The sequence below is a fragment of the Triturus cristatus genome, chromosome 4_2, assembly GCF_964204655.1.
Source record: "Triturus cristatus chromosome 4_2, aTriCri1.1, whole genome shotgun sequence".
NCBI classification, from domain to species: Eukaryota; Metazoa; Chordata; class Amphibia; order Caudata; family Salamandridae; genus Triturus; species Triturus cristatus.
In genome coordinates, this window is record NC_140586.1 from 956,825,242 (window position 1) to 956,848,100 (window position 22,859).

A 22,859-nucleotide genomic window follows, 5' to 3' on the forward strand; every position below is an offset into this window, starting at 1 on the left:
AATAGTGCAGGAAGTCAGTAAACATCATTGAAGAAAGGTAGTGAGTGACAGTGCAGCAAGGGAGTGAGTTACAGAACATCAAGGGAGTGAGTGAGATTGCAATAAGGGAATGAGTGACACCACAGGGAGAGAGTGAGCGACAATGCTGGAAGATAGTCAATGACGGTGCAGCAAGGGAGTCAGGGGTACTGCCCCAAGGCAGCGAGTGACAGTGCAAGAAAGCAGTATAGGAAGGGAGTGAGTAACTGCAGAAAAAGGATTGAATGACAAAGCAGGGATTAAGTGGCGGTGAAGGAAGTCTGTCAGTGCAGTAAAGGAGTCAGTGGCAGTCCATGTAGAGAGTGAGTGGCAGTGCAGGAAATGAGTGAGTAACAGTGCCGGAAGGGAGAGTGTGGAAGTGCCGGAAGGAAGAGGGTGACAAAGCAGAAAGGCAGTGAGTGACTATGGAGGCAGTAAGAGGCAGTGCACGGGGCAAGAGGCAGTACAGGAAGAGAGTCTGAGGCAGTGAAGGGAATAAGTGACAGTGCAGTGCAGGGAGTGACAGTGCAGGACAAAAGTGGGTGACAGTGCAGACAGTAAGATGCAATGTAGAGAGTGGGAGGCAGTGCATGGATTTAGAGGCTGGCAGTGCGGGAAGGGAGTGAGTAACAGTGCAGGGAGTGAGTGAGTGAGTGACAGTGCAGGAAGGAAGAGTGACAGTGCAGGGAGTAAGGTCCAATGCAGTGTGAGACGCAGTGCAGGAATGGAAACAGTGGTGGTGCAGGGTGTGAGTGAGATGCACTGCAGGAGGGGATTGAGTGGCCGTGCAGAGAGTGAGAAAGTCAGTGTCAGTGCAGGAACTGAGTGAGAGGCAGTGCAGGGAGTAAGTCAGTGTCAGTGCAGGAAGGGAGTCAGTGTCAGTGCAGGGGAGAGAGTGGCAGTGCAGGATGGAAGGCACTGATTTCCTCTGGGGATGGTCCAGCTCCCTTGGGTCTGGGCCTGAAGCCTGTCCTCCAGATTCTGTACTTGGTATAAATTATCCATGTGTTATATTCATGCTTTTTCGCTCTGCGTCTTTATTTTTTTCTTCAGTTTTCTGTCTCTTCTCTTTTGGGGGCGGTGTCTCCATCACCCCCCCCCCCCCCCCCCGAGCCCCCTTCACTTCTGCCAGTCTGGGCCTGAAGCTGGGGGGTGTTTAAGGGGGAGGGGAGTTATGTCGTGCGTTTGTCTCTCTGACATGAAGTGCAGGGTGTGGATTTCCGGTGAAATAAGAGGATTCTTGGCGAGAAAGCCTTGTTTCCTTTTGAGTTTCTGTTACAAACACTTGTGTGTGTTGTGTGCTCGATCTCTACTTTACAGTTTCCCGCGAGTTTCTGTCTCATCTGTGTGAACCCCCAACAAAGGCTCCTTTACGCCCAGGTGACTGCGGCAGTATGCGCATGTGCCGAGGAGCGGTGTCTGGCGCCTCCGGCGATGGGGCATTGTGCGCATGTGCGGAGGAGCGGTGTCTGACCCTCTCCGTGATTGGGCAGTTTGCCCATGTGCGGAAGAACTGTGTCTGCCATTCCTATCATTTGTCAGTCTGCGCATGTGCGCAGGAGCAGTTTCTCACACTCCTCGGGATTGTTCAGTGGGTCACAGGCAGCGGAGACAGCACCAGCATCGGAGGATGACCTCATTTCCGCCATTTTCCTCTGAACACACGTTCGCCATCTTCTTTTGTGTCAACTTTTCCGCGTGTAGTCCTTCCTCTGAGCTGCACCTGCTCCCCTCCTCCCCCACCCAGCCCTCCAGGAGGAGGAGAGAGCCTGGACATGTCTGCACAGGTCTCTGCTCAGGTAGGAGATTGTCAGCACCTTCTGCTGTGTTTGTAGAAATAGACTGAATAATCCTGGAGGGAATCTCTGCAGGAGCTGGGCTCTTCTATCCGGGGGCCTCTGGGGGGGCGTTTCTTCCAGCCCTGGGGGTGTTTGTGGGCATCATTTGTGATAAAGAGGGAATGTGTGCAGTGCAGTGCACTGCATCTTACTGCACTGTGGGGAATCTGTGCACAGCATCTTACTGCACTGTGAGGAATCTGTGCACAGCATTTTACTGCATTTTGAGGAATCTGTGCAATCTGCACTGCATCTTACTGCACTGTGAGGAGTCTGTACATTGCACTGCACGGTACTGCACTATGAGGAATCTGTGCACACTGCACTGCATCTTACTGCACTGTGAGGAATGTGTGCAGGTTTCTGCTCAGGTAGAAGATTGTCAACACCTTTTCCTGTGGTTGTAGAAATCGACTGAATAATCCTGGGGGGAATCTCTACAGGAGCCGGGCTGAGCTGGGCTCTTCTATCTGGGGACCTCTGGGGGGCTTTCCTTCTTGCCGGGGGTGTTTGTGGGCATCATGTGTGTTAAAGAGGGGATCTGTGCAGTGCACTGGATCTTACTGCACTATGACGAGTCTGTGCACACTGCCCAGCATCTGACTGCACTAAGAGAAATCTGTGCCACTGCGCGTTACTGCTCTATGAGGGATCTGTACGAGCAACCCTTCAGACACAAAGGGAACTGGGTTAAAGTAACCAATAACAAAGTGTTGTTCCCTGTGTTATAGTTTTTTAGGTCTTGCCTGACCCAGCGCATGCGCTGTTCTGGCGAGACTTATTGAGAGGGCTCCAAAAAGTGCTACCAGGCCAGCCTAGAGCTACAGTGCATGTGCGCGGGCGCGCGCGCCTCGTTTTACCGCGATTACTTTCACTTTCGGCCGCTTTGATGTTTGATCGCGATCAGATCGCGATCACTTTCACTTTCGCGGGCCCACCGCTTTTCATAGCCAATAGGTCTCGCTTTTGGGACCTTATAAGTATTTAGTTACGCAACTGATGCATGGCTAAACACTTATAAGGTCCCAAAGGCGAGACCTATTGGCTATGCCAATGCTTGTTATTGTCTGCCTCCACCTCATACGATTCACACACTTACATACAATGCATCCACACTATAAGCCTTATTATTAGTAAAAATATCTCCACCTTTATTGAAAAAATGATTTTGTACACAGCGTTAAAAATGTATTAAAAAACAAAACAGTTCATCAATAATTCGTAAAATCTTTTTACAGGAGAGACCACAGACAGTGTTACAATAGATTATCTCCCATATGCTTAGTGATCCAATATCTACACATTAATTATAGTTTAACATGTTTTTAGCATTTCTTTAGAGGCAAAGAACAACATTTCAATTTTATTCACTGCTACATATGTAATAATAGACAATCAAGATCAGGTGAGTCTCCAAAGTAAAAGCATACATTTAATTTTAAATAATAAAGCAATACAGAACAAAACAGTTGTCAACAAGTGTTTCTCGGTGGACTAAAACTGGTTGATACCACCTTCTTCAGGACAAACCTTAGGTTAAAAACAGTATTGTTCACTCTAGAAATAAAAACAATACATACATAAACATTCAATAAAGGAGGACTTTTCTATCCACTAAAAATCAGGCTATAGGTTTTGTTGACATATTCCACTCACTAGTACCCCATTTGTGTATATCCTATTAGAGATTTACTAAAAAATAAGGCTCATAGTTCGGAAGCATTGTATGTTAGTATGTGAATAGTATGAGGTTGGGGCAGAAAATAAAAAACTATAACACAGGACACAACACTTTGTTATTGAATATGAAATCAGTGCACAGTTATTTTTACTACACTATAAAACGCTGTGCACGCTGCACTGCTTTTTACCTCGCTGTGAGAAATGTGTGTAGATTGCTCTGCTTTTTGCCAGTTTGTAAAATCAAGATGGATATTTGTAGATCACTTAAAGGTCTTTTGGCGCTTTCCTAAACAGCGCAAAATTTCAAACAAAGGTGGGGTTTAAGCTTCACATATGAATGCAGATAGGAGGAGGTGGAATATAGGTCTGTCTGCAGTTGATTCCACAGTTAATGGGCTAAGACTGAAAACGAACTACATCCATAGGAGGCTTAGTGGAAACCGGGAATGCAGAGAAGGTTAGGGACAGAGGAACGAAATAGACAATAAGGAGTGTTTAGTCAGCTTATTTTTAAGAAGTATAAAAGAGGACCCAAGCTGACTTTTATGTACTATGGAAAGAACTTTGAAGAAAGTCCCCCTAGTAGCTGAAAGCCAGTAAGGTTTGTATAACACAAAGCTAAAGTCTCAGATCTCGCAGGTTGCTTTTTGGATAATTAGAAGTCTATGCAGTTGGTACTTAGCTATTCCTAAGTGCAAATCATTACAGTATTCAATCCTGGATCTTATAAGAGCGGCGCAACTGGTTTGCTTCAAACTTCAGACTATAGGGAGAATAGGGTGCAGTTTTCATAGGTAAAGAGAGCAAGCTGAAACAATTGTGACTACTTGAGTGTCCATTCTTAGTTTCTTGTGTAATAAAACACCCTCACTTTTTCAGGTGTTTAAGGGGATGGGCGAGGACCTAGGATTAGAGGCCAATGCGTAGGACACCAGCAGCAAGTATTCTTTCCTACAACTAGTATGTCAGTTTTCTTCATATTTTATTTTCAGCCAAGTAGACTCCATTCATGTGTTTGTTGGGGTAAGCATTTGATGGTGCCATTTTATTAAGGACAAAGGTTAAAAACCCCAAGAATAAGCTCACTATCATCAGCCAAAGCATGAGAATTACACCCAAATTTACAAATTAGTTTGGTTCCAGGAAGGATATAAATATTAAACAGAGCAAAAGAGCAGATCCGTGAGAGAATCCAGACACTCACGAAATTAAAATGATCAATCATAACTTGTGGAATCTATTTGAAAGACTAGAGGACATACAGGTTAGAGCGTTATCTGTGATGCTACATTCTTATCGTCTTGATTTTAGTAGATTGTGATTTGGTGCCAGATGTACGACAATTTTATTTTGTGAGTCGTGAATTGCGATTTATTTTTTTGAGTGACTCGCAATTAGAGACTCACAAATTGAAATGTACTAATGTGTCATAGACACGTTTAGCGATTCCCAATGAGGTCACCAATTCACAAATGACCTGCCTCATCAATATTCATGAGGCAGCTCGCAATTTGCAACCCATTGGGAATGGTCTGCACTCACAGGGATGGTGGCCTGCCTGGCCTGGTTCACAAGTTTTTTCTGCAATGCTGAATTTTGTTTTCTTGTCATTTTGTAGTCGAGGTTAAAATTGGCCGTAGAACTCCCATGATTTTTCAAAATCTTGTGCATAGTGCCTAAATTGTGTATAAGCGGTTGGATCCCTAGCTCTGCTCAAGAAGGTTTCAGAGTCTTCTGTTTTTTTAGGAGTTGGAAGTACATATACTATATTTTAAGTTTCCCTTCATAATTACCAGCCCAACCTTCCTTGCAGTCACAGCTCTAACTCAACATTCAGTCTTATCTGCTCCATCCTACTGTATTTGCATGTTCAACTTCTGCACTTTCTCTAGTAAGCTCTTACTTTTTCAACCAACCTACCCCTGGCCCAGAGGCACTCACTTAAACCTTTAAATTGCTTTTTTGACCTCCAAATTGTTCAACTTCTCAACTCTACCAACACTTATTTCACCAACATGTCAGTGCAGCAGTACCCAACTATTATAAACAAGAAGGACATCTATTTATTCCAGTTAAGCTTTAACGTGGGAGTAATGCAACCACTGGCCACCCATATTCCCATTACTCAGGAGAGTGGGTAAAAGCAAGAGCAGACTAGCAACAAGGATATATGACCGAATAGAGGGCTTGAGGAAAGTTATATACTGTAGTACCTCATTTCCCCAAGGTAAACACAACTGAATCAAAATAGAGATGACCTCTTCTTAATTCTTCTTGGTCTCCCAGATACCAGGGACCAAGAAACAGAAAAACACTACTGTGCTTTACAAGGATTTCGCCCACATATTGTAATGTGGTGTGCCTAATTATTTGAGTCCTCGCCCGGTATATTTCAAAATAACAGGTGGTTCCAACCTTTTGTAGGGAACACTTTGATGTTTTGGAAGATCACAATATGAGGATCAGGGAAAGCATAAGGTTAACATGTCTTAGGGTGTTGCCTAACATTTTCAAGGGCAATTTGTACTCAATGGGAACACTTGGGACAGGTTACAAACATAAAGGGATGTCCATGAATGATCTATGTCTCCAAACATCCACATGTCAGCATGTTTCAGCTGGTAGAAAGGTGGGGGCAGAGTTTTCACCAAAGATTATATAGCAGGAGCCACGTATTATATTGAGATTTCAACAATGTACTGTTGAAATATAAACTTCACTGGCATTGACGTCACGTTAAAACACTGTGTTATGGAGCCAGCCTGCATTTCTTTAAGGTTTACAACCATAACTACATTACTGGAGAACAAGGTTTCCTCTGGTTTAATAATGCAGCCAAAATCTTGTTGCTGCATCTCATATGCCACAGGCAAAGATTTATACTATTATCACAGTGTGTCGTCATGTGTTGCTTAAGCACTTATGGGAGAGGGAACCAGTATGATATCACGAAAATACAAGGTCTCAAGATTCTAGAATAGAGTGGACCAGAGATGTGTGTAGATAGTCTTTAAATCCAGCTCTGTTCTTTTTAGGTCGAGCCTAGGCAGCTCATGCACTGTCTCTCAATACATCCTGTATAGGCTGTGGACTTTCAGCACATCCAAGATTCCTTGGGTTTCTTTGGTCAATAGTTTACATTTGTCCCACCTTTTGGCTGTTTTGTTCCCGCCAAGGAGACTGAACCTGTTACATGGAGCAGTTCACTTCTGGCCATTTATGTAGGTTTGGCACGCTGCTTTTTCTTTTGCCTCGGCTCTCGGTGCTTTGGAGCCAGTGCCGTCCCTTCACCACCTCCCGCCCATCGCTGCATTTCCTGCTCACGTTGGCATTTGTCGCTGCTCAAAATTCACTTAATCTTCCCCTGTGGTGCCTGCCCCCCACCATCTCCTGCCCATTGCTGCATTTCCTACTTGTGACCACTTCTAGTACGTCTTTGATCAGCTTTGGCGCATGCCTTTAGGGAAACGTGGCTGTCATTATTAAGGTAGCCTGTGTGATTTCGTAGGCTTTCATTTTTTCACCAAGGCTCCCGCTTCACGGCCGATATGCTTCATGTTTTAGCCGCACCTAACTCTTATCTACACAGCATTTTTATTTTCTTCAGCGAGCCGGACTTTGCTGTGCTGCATATGATCCTTTTCTTTGTGCTTTGCTTTTGCTCTTTCAACCCAGCTCTCTCTACCATCTTTCCTTGCTTGTGTTTATCCTCTCTTCATATTTTCACTCTTCTTTCTCCAACTCACTTTTCAGCATTTCTTTTCCATCAATAGAAAACCTAAATCTCCTCCATTGTCTCGCTCTCTTCTCTCTTATCCCTTTGCCTCTTCTATGTCTGTCTTTTTCTAAGTCTCCCTCCAGTCTGCGAATGCCTTTCTATATTTATTCTTTTCTTTCTGTTTATTTAGTCTTTCTCCCTGTAGCTTCGGCAAGTCTCCTACTCCTCTCTGTCCTGTTCTGCCCACCTGTGTCCCTCTTCTGCGCTGTCTCTCCATCAATACCGCTCTCCATTCACTGCCATTCTATCAGCCTGTATCTCTTTGCCTCTGTTTCTGTCTGTTCTTTGCCTGTTTGCACTCTGCCTGTCTATAAACCCCTCCCTATCAGTATGTGTGTGTGCCTCTCTTTAACTTTAAGCTTTTCTCTCATTGCCCTGATATGAATACACGCCTCTCTCCAAACCCTCCCTCGCTCTCACTCTGTGTGCACTTCTCTCCGTCATTGTCTATCACAGTGTTTCCCAAACTGGGGTCCAAGGACCCCCAGGGGTCCGTGGCACATTCCCAGGGGGTCCGCAGGCAGCAGTTTTAAAAGCACTGCAAAGTTCCTTGTAAAATTAGCAGTTTTCGAGCAACTATAAAAGTGTCAAGAAAATGCCAGTGATTAATGTACCTGCTGTAGAGAGAGGAATGTTTTGTCTAGTGGCAGCTTTGACTTATCTAATGTGACACAGAGGGTTAATATGGCTACTTCAAAGAACGTGTACAATGCATTTTAAAAACAGTATTTTATGTGCATAGGTCAGTGGGCTACTGATTTTGTCACAGAGATTCTTTTGTCACTGTGCAATTCTTCAGTGAAAATTTTAATCTAGCACATTGTCCTATAAACTGTCAAAGAGCTGCTTGCAAACTGCATGGTAGAAGTTAGCAACATATGTTTATTCCCAGTCTATCATTATCCTGATGCTGCTATGTCCCCACTTCCTGCACATGAACAATTTTGTAAAGCCGTTTTATCACTTCTATGTGTGCTGCCTAATGCAGCACACATGGAAGTTACAAAACGTCATTTTTATTAAAGATCGTTTATGTGCAGGAAGGGCCACCTTCCTGAACATAAACAATCAAAGGTATTTTGCTTTTTCCGTTGGAAAAAGCAAAAACGAGGAGCAATAAGGCATTTCTCCTCATTTTGGCAAGTTAAGACCAGGTTTTTCATGGTCTTAATTTTGGTGCGGTCTCCTATTTAAGCTGACCTTGTAAATAGAGGGCAGCGTCAAAATCAATGGTTGTTGGAGTGAAACGCCCACTGCAACTCCCACAGCCCACTTTTTTCACACTAAGCATTGCGTGAAAGGGGGCCTTATTTACAAGGCAGCGTTAAGCCACAATAAGTGGCTTATCGCTGCCTTGTAAATAAGGCTAAGCCCCTATTGCCACAGGAACATTGCAAAAAGTGACGTTCCCATGGCGATAGGGACTTGTAAATATGCCCCTAAAATCCTTAGTAATTTGAGTATTTGTTTTGAGTGCACGCGTTTTTTTTTTTTTTTTTTCGAATTACTGTTATAATGTTTGAAATGTAAATCCTACAAATTGCTTGGGGGTCCCCGGCTTCCAGTGGTGACTCAATGGGGGTCCTCAGGAGTCAAAAGTTTGGGAACCACTGGTCTATCATATGTAGGCCTGTCAGTGTTCACCCTCTGCCTCCCACAAGCATGCCCTTCCCTTTCTCCTCTTCTCTGCTGGCTTACTCCCTCACTCTATTGACCCCCACACCTGCTTGAGGGCCTCTTTCACACCTCTCCTCCGATCTGTCCCTGCGCTCACTGTGACTGTCGTGGCCCACCTCCCTGTCTGTCCCTCCCTTCTCTACCTGCTTCTCCCTCCCCTGCCTGCCAGGCTTTCCCTCACTCTAGGTTTACATGGCTCCCTCCTTGCCTGTTCCTCCTCCTTCATGCCTCCTCTTTCTGTATATTTAGTTAGCACCCCCCACGCCTGCCACCTTTGCTGCCCATTTTTCTCTTCTGAATGGATTAATCTCACCTGTCTCTCTCATACCTTCCTCTACGTGCCCCCTACCTCCCACGTTCTGTTGCAGGGAGTCTGCTCTAGAACAGAACTATGCTTGGAACCATAGAGTATTACTATGTAGGGTTGGAGTCACTATACCACCTCAGTGCCTATGAGTCTGTGTCAGACTAGCTATAGTGCCTCATTTACTCTCCTAACCTTAGCAGAGACACAAGTGAATTGGCACCCCAGAACACAACACTCTCAGTAACAGGACACACACTTTCGCTCTCTCGCTCATACTTGTCCATAATAAGATAACCAGGAGACACGCAGGAAGTTTAGAATATTTATTTAAACTATTGTCCTCTGAAATGCAATATAAGTGCCACAATTAGAAAACCACTGCATAATAAAAAATACTGTTAATAATCCATTTACCATAAAAAGCTCTGTCATTTTATAGGATTGAGTAACCCCTACCCCTCTCCCTGGCTAATGAAGCTAAGTCACTGTATATCAAAGATCTCTGGGATTACCTTAGCATACACAGATGGATTTTCTGATGCACACTGTAACTGCTGTTTTCCTTATTTCTCAGTTTTTTTCTCTAAATGAGAGTGACTGCCTGGCCCCAGGCCGCTGTTGCTGCTCCTTCAGTGGCCACCCAGACAGGGTGCGTGTGTCCTGCTCAGGGGCTAGCACTGACCAGTGAATAAGGCACTCCTCTGGTGATTTATAATCTAATGCACCTTCCTGCACCTGGCGAGTACCAGAAACCACACATGTACTCCGGGGGCGAATATGCAGAGATTGTAAACATGCACATTTGCAGAATGTGTTCCTCACATTGCAATAGTTTCACAATAGAGGCGGTTTAACCCTACGTCTGTGTGTTTGTGTGTTGGTACATTTGTGTGTGCGTTTTTGTGCCAACGCTTGTATGTGTACGTGTGTCTATGTGTATGTTTGTGTGTGCGCATGTTTGTATACGTTTGAGCTTCTAGTGTGTATTTTTATGCATGATTCTGTGCATATTTGGGTGTTTGCACACATGCTTGTGTGTTAGTGTGTCTGTATTTATGTTTGTTTGTGCGTGTTTGCCTATATTTGAGCTTCTGGTGTGTGTGTGAATGTTTCTGTGTGTTTGTGCACCAGTTTGCGTGTGTACGTATGTGCAAGTGTCTGTGTATATGTAGGTGTGTTTGTTTCTGCATGTTTTGTGTGTTTGTGCACACCCCTGTATCTTTGTGTGTATGTATGTATGTGCATTTGTGTATCTGTATGTGACTCAGAAGCTACAGATCATCTGTGGGCAGAGTGACAGCATTCTTTGGCACGTGAAACGTGCAGCTAAGTATATGACTTGCTTCTTTTTTCACTCTTTCATGAGAGGTTGCATTTGGTAGCAGACAGGGGCCCCTGGCTCCCTCTGCCCATATCCGGCTGCACTCATAGCACAAGGTCACAAGCTTCACCCCTTGTTCTCTTGTGTAAATTCATTTACAGAGTATGTCTTCTGCAAGAGTGACCCACGCACTCGCTCTCTTTTGGGTGAGTACTTTTTTCCCATCACCCCACACTGCACCGCCAGTCTCTGTTCTTTTCATAGGGGAGTTTCCTTCACGAAAAGATGCAGCCTCCTGCACTCTCTTCTGTTCTTTTTAAGATGTTGAATGTCTGTCAAAAATTGCTCCACATGGAGAAGCGCTTTGAAGCCTGACACGCTGGTAATGCATTACTCTAATGAGCTGGACTTTGAGGCCTTACATGTTCACATATTTAGAGGGATGCCAGCCTAGTCTCCCTGCTCATATCTCTACTTAATGAAACAGAATTGCTCACATGGGCACCAACTCCGCTTTTGATTATGTGTAATAAATTGTATCCCTGAACTTAAGGCACTTCTCAGCCAAGGAGAAAGGTAGACACACATACCCTTCCTGTGTGACTTGCTTGTGCTTAATGCGTTCCAGAAGGGCCCCCTCTACCCTCCACAATTTAACACCTAAATTCAGCAATAAGCTACTTAAAGATGACCAGTTCATAGGAACCCGAGAGGTCATATTGTTTGTAACTTTTTATCCGTTTAAGCTAGATTTATTTTTTAATCTGCAGATTATGCAGCAGGTAATGGATTGTGTGGCGAATACACAATTATGTGAAAAGCACAGTGGCCAGAGAATCTCATAAGTCCAGTTACCCTGATCTTGAGCAGTAGACTTTAATGTAGTGAACCATTTTTCAACTCCTATCGGAAAATAAAAATGGAAAAAGAGAGAGCCTGCATCATTGTTTTTCTTCTTCTGCCGTAGTTGATGCAGCTTGCACCGTTGTTGCTTGCTCCCCTATAGTACGTGCTTACCCTGTGCCCCCTCCTGCATCCTTGCTTGCCCGTTGTCCCTCCTCCTTGTACCTCCTTCCTTGCCCGTTCTTTGTTCTTGCCCCATGCCCCCTCTCTACTGTCATGTTGTAACTTGCCCCCCTCCCGTTGTTTCTTGCCCCTATCCCAGTACCCCCCACATAACTCCACTCCACACTACATACATTCACTCCGAACCAAAACACATGGGTAAAAGAAGTTGTAATTTACAATGCTAATAGCTCTAACTCTCACAAATGCCCGACCTAGTGGTATTGCCAATGCTTGTTATGAAAGGATCCCGACCCTCGATATAGCACCCTCTGGCATTATGATCTGTTCAAGCACCATTCAGATAAGATATTTCAGTGTGTTCATTGTCAATATACTGACTGGTCATCTTGGTTGTAGCTCCTTTACATCTTACATTACTCCTGTGTTCACCAGCTCGCAGCTTCACGTTCATACATGTCATCCTTACATAACTATGTTAACAGGGAAAGGTAATGAGGTAGATCACATGCACTGAATTACATTGGCGTATTTGGCTAGTCCTGGGTCCAGTGTTTTGGATGTTTTAATCAAATGGCAGTAAATTATCAAACGGGTGCATTTCCTCAAACAGGAGCGAGACCATAGCAACTTATTTCAGGGGGTTATATTCAGTCCCTGGATACCCTCACGGGTGATTAGCCACGCTTTATAAGTCCTGTGTGATTGATCAGATTGTCAAAGTCATACCATGCACTCATGAAGAGGGTACGTTGTGGAACCATAGCCACTAGTCAAAAAATCAAAAAATACTTTTATTGATTCTTTAAAAATCGTAAAAGGATGGCAAACCATCATAAAATACTAATACTAAACATTGAGTGAGCATATTTTTCTTTTTTTTTTAAAACATAAAAGAGAAAAGAAGGGCTTAAAAATCGTGACCACAGTTAAAGTCAGCCAGCAGGTTATATGTTAACTACTTGGCTTGAAGCAATTTTTTCCAGTTCTTTTGCTGCTATTTTCCAGATTTTTTTATGGCGCTACAGGAGAGAGGGATCGAAAGCCCTCCGAGACACCTAATGACCGCAGCTCTACATGTTCTGATCTGCTCATTCCTTAAAATCTCCCGAAGAATGGATTTGCGTGTTTTCAGTAAAAAAGGGCATATGCATAATAAATGTAATGATGACTCCTCCCCTTGACAACAAAGGCGGCATTCCTTCGATGGCCATACGAATTTCCATTGAGGGGTTAAATCCTTTGAGGGGAATGATCCCAATCGTAGCAACATCAGGTAATGCTTTTTATGGTAAGAAAGGTGTTCAATCAAATACTGTTGCGGTTTTAGCCTCTGATAGGCCTGTATCACGGCCCAGGCGTGGTGTTTGTTTTGCAAAAGTCTTTTTATCAGTTAATAGGGAGATCCGCTTGATTGCGGTATTCACCACGTTTTTGAATCCAGATTACGATGCTGGTATTGACCAGAACTCCTCTAGCTGTAATGCCGACAAAGATTCCTGCAGGATTGTCGTCGTCGAGTTAGCTTGTCGAGCTTGACTTTCAAGCTCAACCCAACAACGGTGGGCTAGAGTGTTATCTTCTGCATCCCTCATCCTCCAGTAGTACTTCACTAAGGCACCTTGTCTGGCCATGATCTGATTTTTTAGTCCGAATTCTAAACGGATTTGTTCTTGTGAGATATGTAACGGTATTGAGAACAGTTTTTTGAAAAATGTAGATTGTGCTGTATTTAAGGTGGTAGCGTCTTTGGTGTTCAGGATTTCTGAGCCATACGAGATGGAGGGAAGAAATTTTGCGGCGATCACTTGTAGCAGGTGACCAGCGGAGCAACCTATGAGCTTTTTTTTCAGGATTTTAAAGGCGAACAACAGTTGTTTTGCTTTTGTGCATCCTTGTTCCACGTGATGCTTAAAGTTGAGCTTGCTGTCTAGCAAGAAGCCTAGATATTTGTAGGAGGCAACGCGGGCCAATGGTTGTTCGCCCAATTTCCAGGAGAAGGTATGCCTGTACAATGTTTTATTATGTTTTGAAAAACGCATGACTTTGGTCTTTTGAAGGTTGATCGTGAGTTGGTTTAAGGTGGTATAGGCTCCTAGTCCCGTGATCAATTTCTGCAGGCCAGCTGGTGTTTGTGCTAGCAACACAATGTCGTCTGCGTACTGAAGACACGGTGTCTGTATTTTGCCCAATTTTGGGGGGTCTGCTGAAATTGACTGAATGCACTTGTCAAGATCTGACGTGTAAATGTTGAACAGACAAGGTGCTAAAACGCAACCTTGTTTTAGCCCATTTGATGTTGGGATTTAGCCACTAGAACCCAACAGATTAGAATTGCCTGTTAAGGTTTGACTGTTTCCACAGCCAGTACATGAAAATCGGCTGGTTGGTCCATTCTTGAAGATTCAATGTAATCGCGGCGGCTTGGCAGACTTTGACAGGTAGGTGGACTCTGAGTCAAAAAACGGTGTTCATTCAGCACATCTGGCAATTTATTCAGGAACTGATTTATAACATCTGTCTTTTCTTCTTCCCCACATTTTTCTTTATGGATTTGACAGCCTTTTATGAGTTCGTAAATGTAGAGGTTTGCCCATTGAATGTGAATTTGAGTACATCTGCCTGCTTTTAATATGTCTCACAGTAATTAGAGTAAATCCATGCAATTTTTCCTGAGAGCACATGATTAATCACAATAGGCAGTAGATTAGCAACTAACCTTGGGTTCTGGAGTAATTTTCTACTCATCATAAAGCGCTTCAACGCCTTGTAAGGGGTAGTTAGCCCTATATAAAACCAAGCGCCTGGCGGGCGCATGTGGCATGGTGTGAGGAAATAGTGACACTGCTCAAACAGGTAACCCAAGTCCTAATTCAACAGACAATTCGATGTTGTTTATTGAGTATAGTCCCTAAACCCAGACACATGGTGATTCATCATAAATTCGTGAGGCTGGGCCTACCCCAGGCGAAATGCTGCATAGCAGTAGACTGGGTGTTGTGAAGGAAACCCAGAGTACAGAAATGGATGGCAGATGGTCTGGAATGGGCCCTGGCAGAGAAGCTCAGTCTGGGAAGCGTTAGGACAGATACCGAGTGGAGGAGGACCTCAGCAACTGGGCAGACACTATGACGCGCATGATGGATGACTCTAAGTCAGATAGTACCTGATTCACTCCGAATGAACATTTGAGCAAAGACCTACTGTGCAGAATTTAATTTGTGAATTCACTTGCACGGTATGCATGTGTAACTGTTGTTACAGAGGTCTGGGGCGAGGAGGCTTACAGACTACAATCAACATGCATCTAGTTACTGGGAACTGTCCCGTGGAAGCTGCCTTCTCTATGTGCATGAGCCAATGAACGTTTACTGTCGTTTTTGATTTTATTACGTTATAAATAAAGGTGATAAAAAAAGATATATTCACAGGAACATGAATGCAAACGTGTTGACAGCCGCTGGCATTTCTAATAGCATAATTGTGAATAAGGCCATAAGGTACATGGACTGTGTCATGAGACTGGAAAAACAAAAGGGTAATACCACTTACAATGTGGGATTTAAAAACTATCCTCTTTCTGTGAAAATACTTAAATCGGAGGCTGGTAAAGCTGTGTCTGTGGGATTGGATACAACTTCGAGCCAAATACATGTGAGAAGTAATAGCACTAATCCAACAGCACAAGACAATCTGTAAATAAGAGATTCAACCATTGCAAAATTCATTCAATCCTGCTCTCTAATCGTTTTTGACTTTTTGCCTTAAATCTATTCTCGAGCAAGCTGGGGTTCTCTTTGATCTAGTTCAGCACCCCGAGGAGAAACGGGGCGAAGAACAAATATAGACAAAGACTCAAAATCATTAATTAGAAAGAATTCTGAAGGGCAATAATTATCTTTCTACGACAGAAATTTGCAAAGATACATGAGAGTCGGGCTCAGATGCCCGTAAGATTTCAGGAAATGGGGCAAATAGCATAAATTACTGTGGATAAGTTAGTTTCACAAAATAAAGCAACAATGGAGATTCAGATAGAAGTTAACTTTATAGTAAATTGATCATAAATTTGGAAAATCACTCTCGGCGGTCCATTTTACGTTTTGTTGGTATCCCATAAGAAAGCGAAGCCTAAGAGGGGCACGACAGGCTGATTCAACTTGTTGAACTTTTAGCTTTCCTAAGAATCTCTCAATTATTAGAATACTTAGGGTCTCAAGATGCCAGTCCCTAAATATGAAATATCCAAGTGCAATTCGGGTGAAGTTTGTGAATTATCACATGAAGGAACAGATCCTTTCAGTGGCAAGTGAATATAGGTCTTTTGCAACTCCTGACGGGAAAACAAATCAAGTTTTTTCCAGTCTTGTCCAATGTTCCCTCTCATTTTTTCCCCTCTGTGTGCAGCAGTGTAGGGCCTCTATGTGCTGCAGCCAAGGGTATGTGCGCCGGAAAACTTAACAATGCATGCAAGCGCAGCTACCAACATCAGTGGCGTTTGCTACTGTAAATGTTTGTATACAGCTGAAGCCAAAATAGGAGCATTTGTACAAATGTTACTCAACATAATAGGTTCTTAAGGCAATTCTGTGATATAGAAACACACCACTCTGACCTGAACCATTAAGTACCATCTTTACCCAAGGTATTGAAAGCAACAGGATTTACAATATTAACCATTATGACATTTTACTGAGTATTCTTAATTAGAGTGTTGGTGGAGGGGGTGGGGGGGCTATATACAGAGAACACCTCTGTTTCTGTAGTATATTTGGCAGGGCTACAAAGTGACATCACACTTAGACATCACTTTAAGGAATGGACATGAGACTGTCAATGCCCTAAAACTTGAAACTATATTACTCTAAGATAGTGACACTAATGTGACATCCCTTTGGAAATCCAACATCACAGTGTGACCTGGTGAGAAATGTAAGATCAACAATGCATGAAAAGAAAACAGTGTGACTGACTTGCTATCAAGCCTTTTCTCCTTTGTTTAATTTGTTTTATGAGGCAAGTGGATATTTGGGTCCCAATGTTCAAAGCATTTTTGTAGTCGCAAATGGCCCAATTCACAGTCAGGCCACTTGCGTTCACAAACATGTTTTTTTCAATGTACAAACACCAAATAGCGATTTGGGTTTGCGATTCAGTATTTGAAATAGGCATGTTTAGGGCATCCCTTCCAAATACCAAAACGGTATGATATGTATTAATGTTTTGCGACTGAATTTCGGTCGCAAAACAGTAATACTTTACCACTAATTCAAAATTGCAGAGCAGGCAGTGGTCCCACAGACGTTTTAACTTTTAACTTCCTTTTTTTTAAATGCATTTTCATTTAAGGACCACAAGCTGCATAAAAAAAAATATTGCTTTATTTAAAAGCAATCACAGATATGGTGGTCTACTGACCACAGCAAGCAACTATCATTCCTAATCGTTCGCAAATTGCAAACTACCTTCTTAACAGACCCTCCAGGATTTTGCGATTTACAAAAAAATCGCGAAATCGGCAGTTTTGTAAAAATGCCGCGATTTTTAGAAAACTGCCTGCGAAATTTCGAAAATGTGATGTTTTTTTATTTTTTTTCACGAAGGGCTGTGAAACTCAATAGCTTGTGCCTGGGTCATTAGGCACAGATATATTGACATTACTAATGGTATCCTGAAATGCATTTTTTTTTTTATTTAGCAAAATACATTCTCAGATGGCTGCCATGTGCGCACCTGCATGGCAGCAATCTTGCAAAGTGTTTTGTGTTTAGATATTTTCTAACTTAGAGGCAGAAATTATGGGAAACAACAGTGTCTGTGCACAATGTCCAGAGAGAAGGGCTGCAGCAGACGCCAAACCCCAGCGCAAGGGCTGCTGGGAGATGTAGTGTAAGTGTGAGGTGGCAGGTGGGAAGTTAATGGGATGAGTACAGACTTGGGTTACAAGATCTATGAAAAAGGAAGTCTGCGAAAAAGAACAGAGTAAGACAGCGCTTGGGTTGTGCTCTCACTTCACCATCACATGCCGCTGTGTGTGGGGGGAACGTTTAGCAAACACTCACCAAATACATGCCACGTGGGTCGGTTCATGGCGGTCTGTAGGTACGTGAGGTGAGGCGGGGAGTCGGGTCTTTGGAGTGTGAGTGGGTCTGAGTAGGTGGGAAGCAAAAGGAAGGTCTGTGAGGAGGCGTGGTCTGAGGTTTGATGGGGGGGAGGCATGCGGCCAGGTGAGCAGGATGATTTATTTCAGGGGAGGATGATTCCAGGTGCATGCGCTTAGACGACATAGATGGCGCTTTGTCACTGGGACCCTATTTTTCCACTCTGAGTTTTTGGACCGGACACTTGCACTATGGTAGACGCAAAGGAAATCAATGTTAACGTAAAGCGTAAGCAGAGAGCGGTTGTAAATGAAGAGTGAAGCAAAAAGCACACTTAAAATAATCTCTGTGACCCCCATCACCCCCCCCCCCATTCCATTTATCATATGCGAGGCCCTTTTTATATCTAAAAGAAACTTGTTTTCATGGCTCTTGCATGAAACAAACAAAACATGTCACTGCATTTGTCTGAAATAGACTCTCACACATTCCCACATTAAAAATATATTAAAGGAAAACGGTGCTTAAAACTATCAGTGTAGGATTGATTCCAGGTCATCACGGCAAGACTGCAGAACAGAGCTGGCTCTATCAGGGGCCCCTGAAAGGCTGGGGCCCGGGGCCAGAGCCCACATTGCCCATGCATTCAAACGACTCTGCACATCGCCCTCCAGACACACAGAGCCCTACAGAGCTAATGATTACGTCTCCACCTTCAAGGGGGAACTGAAACCAGCTTTCGAAACATAAGAGAGGATCTGATCACCCATATAATTCAAGGTGATGTATTTAATCTTATACAACTGGAGGTCCATGAAACTCTGGACACAATGCATCAAATAGCAGATGGTTTCACTCCTCACCTTTTTCTACCATATCGGATTACTCATGTCCGAACAATGAGCAATCAGGAGGTTACCTCCCTATGCAGACTGTCTCACTTATTTGGATCAGCCACTATGATCCTGCGCCCTAGGGTGCCAGAGGAAGAGGTTTCCTGCCTCACAGATCTGGGAGGCATCGGTGCCCCAGCAGGTGTGCCCCGGCAGGGGTGCATTCATGGGCGCTAGAACATCCCAGGGAGAAATACAACTCCCTCCCAGGAGGTTAGGGCTGCAGCTGTGCTTCCCTAGAGCTGCAGACACTTTAAACATGCCTATTGCAAAGTGGAATACTTCTAAAACAGTTTCCATTGATTTCAGGCTGAAAATAAATGATTATGAGTAAAATAAAGTGCCGCGTAAATATGCCGCTAAATATCCATATTTATGCCGCTAAATTTCCATATTTGTGCCGCTAAATTTGCCAATCGAAATCGCTGTCGTAAAGGTGCCCTATGTGATTTGCCTAGAATCACAGGTTGAGCCGACGTCGGCACTCAAACCTGGTTCCCTAATTCCAAAGTCAAGAGCTCCACCCTTCAGGCACATCTCCTCCCCTACATATGCACTTTGCTGTTTCTTGCATGATCTACAAAGTTGTCAGGTTCGTGAATGCCATTAGAAGCCCTTATATTCACTGGTCAAGTCAAATTTGAGTTACTGTTTTAATAATGTGACAATAACATTGTCTTATCTCATAAACCTACCAAATGCATGAGTTCAAAATCTTCCATGTGCCTCTGCAGACTGCTGCCATGCAGCCACCAGCTCCAAACTCTGTGACCTGCTGCAGCCCCCAGAGATGCTTTCCCTCCTGCTCTGCTTTCAAAAGCATGGGAGGCCATTTGTTTGCGCTGCTTGACTTTTAAAGCTAACGCTTAAGAGTGGTTTCTCACACTTGCTGTATGGAAGCAGTGATTGAAATGGTGACGTGTGCACTTAGTAACAGCATGTGAGCGCTTTGGGAAAGTATGGTGCACACACGCGTGCACATACAGGGAACACTGGTCATGTCCATTTCTGCTGTACATAGTTGAAGAGAGTTCCTACGACTTGTGGAACACTTTAGGGCCCAGGGGAGGGGTGGGTTGGGTGAAAGCATGAAGGGGTGTCAGGACTCCCTAGTCCAGCAATCTAAACTGAAGGTGTAATTTAAAAGGCAGTTCACAAGCGTTTTTGAAAAACATTCAAGAACAGTCAGAATAAGGCTCCTATTAGATGATATGTGCCCAGGGTTCAGATCTTGACAATGCCATTACCATGATAAAAAGAGGAATGTTTAATATGCTGTGTATTTATCCCCTGTATGCCGTGTGTTGGATTGAATTGGATGTAAGCAGTGTTTTTTTTTTTTAATTTTATTTTTGTATACATTTTATGTTGTTTTTTCTTGATGAATCTTATAGTGGTTAAGAAATGGTGAAGGTCTGTGGAGTTCAAAGGTCCTCTCTCACCTTTCTTTGTGAGACTAAGTGCGAATCCAAGTGCAATACCCTGGCACCATTAAGTGTTATTTTGTTTTCACTTAATGGCGTATAGGAGGCGATTCCCTCCTTTGGGTCACACCATGAAGGGAGGTTGTGTTAGGGAGGTGGGAGGGACACTCGAAGAAAGGAGCAGTGGATATGATAGAGGTAAGGGTATGTTATGTTATGTTATGTTAATGGGTGACTTGTATAGCGCACGGCTACTCCAAGGAGTGTCCCGGCGCTTTCTGACCCATTACTGAAAAAAGAGAAAAGACAACAGAAACATAACAGAATTACTGATTAAAAAGCCAGGTTTTCAAGGCCTTTCTGAAGGCAAACAGGTTGGGAATGCGACGGAGATCAACAGGAAGGGAGTTCCATAGTTTGGGGGCGAGATATTTAAAGGAACGTCCACCTATTCTGACTTTCCTAATGGGAGGCACCATTGCCAAGCCAAGATTTTCCGACCGGAGAGATCTGGTGGGTTTGTAGAAAGAAAGCCGTTTCTGAATGTAGGAGGCCCCCACCAAATGGAGTGCCTTATGGGCCAGTGTAAGAGCTTTGAATGTGATTCGCTTCTTGATCGGAAGCCAGTGAAGGGAGGAAAGCAACTCAGATGATCTGGCTTGCCGGGGTAGGCCGAAGATGGCTCTTGCCGCAGAATTATGTACAACCTGGAGTTTATGCAAGAGATAGTCCGGCAAACCCAGGTAGAGGACATTCGAATAATCAAGCCTGGAACAGATCAGAGCTTGTACTGTCAGCTTCCTGTGGGCTAAAGGGAGCAAAGGAAGGAATTTACGCATCATTTTAAGCAGACCAAAACAGGTACCCGTGAGACCTGTGATCTGTGTTTTCATAGCCAGGGTGTTATCGATTTTGACCCCAAGGTTTTTAGCGACCGAAGAGGAAGAGGAAGGGGGGGACATGCAAACCGGCCACCATTCCTGCCAGGGCGGTTCTGCCTGACAGCCGAAGAAGAGCACCTCAGATTTATCAGAATTGCACTTGAGGCTGCTCCGCTGAAACCAGTTGAAGACAGCCCCAAGGCAACCACGGATGCTCTCCCCGTCAAACTCCATGCCCTTCTTGCAGGTGAAGAGGAGCTGGGTGTCGTCAGCGTATGATATGATCTGGGCACCCATCGACTCCGCCAGTATCGCCAATGGAGTCATGAAGATGTTAAAAAGGGTCGGGCTCAGCACCGGCCCTTGTGGGACTCCGACATTCATAGGCGGCACCTCGGCGGAGTACGGGGGGGCCCAGACCACTTGTCGACGACCCACTAGGTAAGATCTTAGCCAGCTCAACACCGTCCTTCTGAGACCGATCTCGTGAAGTCTTCTCAAGAGGGCCTCATGCGGGACGGTGTCGAAGGCCGCCGACAGATCCAACATCACCAGCATTGCTCTTCCGCCTGAGTCGAGAACTTCCTTAATGGCTTCATTAACTTCCAAAAGAGCGGTCTCCGTGCTCAAGTTGGAGCGGAAGCCAGATTGGGTAGAGTGGAGTAACCCATGGTCTTCAAGGAAGGAAGAAAGCACAGAGTGGACGTGCTTCTCGACGATCTTAGCCAAGCTGGGCAGGAGAGAAATGGGCCTATAGTTAGCATGTATCTCTGGGTCAAGGCCTGGTTTTTTAAGAAGGGGAACGACCATTGCCTTCTTCCAGGCTGGCGGAACAATGCCGCTGGACAAAGATAGGTTCAAAACAGGAGAAATTAAGGAATTCAGAATCTTGGCAGTCCTGGCTAAAAAGCTCGCCGGGCACGGATCGAGCGGAGAGCCAGATTTAATCCTGAGTAAAAGATCCAGAGAATTAGATTCCAATAAAGGAGGAAACTCCGATAGAATGGGGCAGGAATCAGGAGGTAAAGTCATCAGAATGGAGTCATGCAATGAAGCACTTGGGGCAGCTGGTGGAAAAGATTGTTGAATCAATTTGATTTTCGTATTAAAGAAAATGGCCAGCTCCTTTACCCAAGATTCGGAGAACTTATGCTGGACTATGCTAGATTTAGGAGAGATAAACTCTTTAACAATGGTAAAAATTTCTTTACTGGAATTTGAAGCAGACTCAATTCTATTTGCAAAATAGTTCTTTTTGGCCTCAAGAATGTCAGAGTGGTAAGATTTAATAGATAGTTTATAGGCAGACTTAGCTTCTTGGTCATATTGCTTCCGCCAGAGTCTTTCGGCTAACTTACAGTTACGCCGTGCCAGAGCAAGTGACTTAGAGAACCAAGGAGCCGAACTGCGCTTGACAGATGAAGAGGGGGTAGAAAGAGGAGCAAGATCATCAAGCCTTTCAACTAACCATTCCTGGAAAGTTTCAAGGTCCCTCTCCAGATGGCCGGATAGGATACAGGGATATTCGTGAAGCGCTTGAGCAAGATTCTCAAGGGTGATTTTATGCAAAGGTCGTCTGGGGTGCCTAAGGTGGTCAGGGTTAGTATAAGATGTTTTACTTCTGCCCTGAATTAAAAACTAATCAAAGAATGGTCGGACCAGAGAACAGGGGTGGGATGGGACATAATAAGGGGAAAGGTGGAGAACACTTGGTCAAGCGTGTGACCCTTATCATGAGTCGCACTTGAGATGTAAGGAGTTAGACCAAGAGGAACAGTGATGTCCTTGATTTTGACCGCTTCACTGTCCAACTCAACGTCCATATGGATGTTAAAGTCCCCTAACATTATGCAGTTTTCCACCTTCAAGCAAAGAGCAGTAATAGCAGATTGAAGGTCGTCAAAGAAGGAAC

General features: G+C 44.1%; 1 protein-coding gene across 2 annotated transcripts in view; it reads left to right on the forward strand.

Moving 5' to 3' along the window:
• The first annotated feature begins 1,673 nt into the window (after positions 1–1,673).
• LOC146839103 (uncharacterized) overlaps positions 1,674–22,859 on the forward strand; it is an 83,393-nt gene continuing 62,207 nt past the window's right edge. For both annotated transcript variants that reach the window (XR_014960780.1, XM_085603110.1), the window contains exon 1: positions 1,674–1,817. The gene's annotated coding sequence lies outside the window, so the exon portion shown is untranslated. The remainder of the gene's footprint in view (positions 1,818–22,859) is intronic.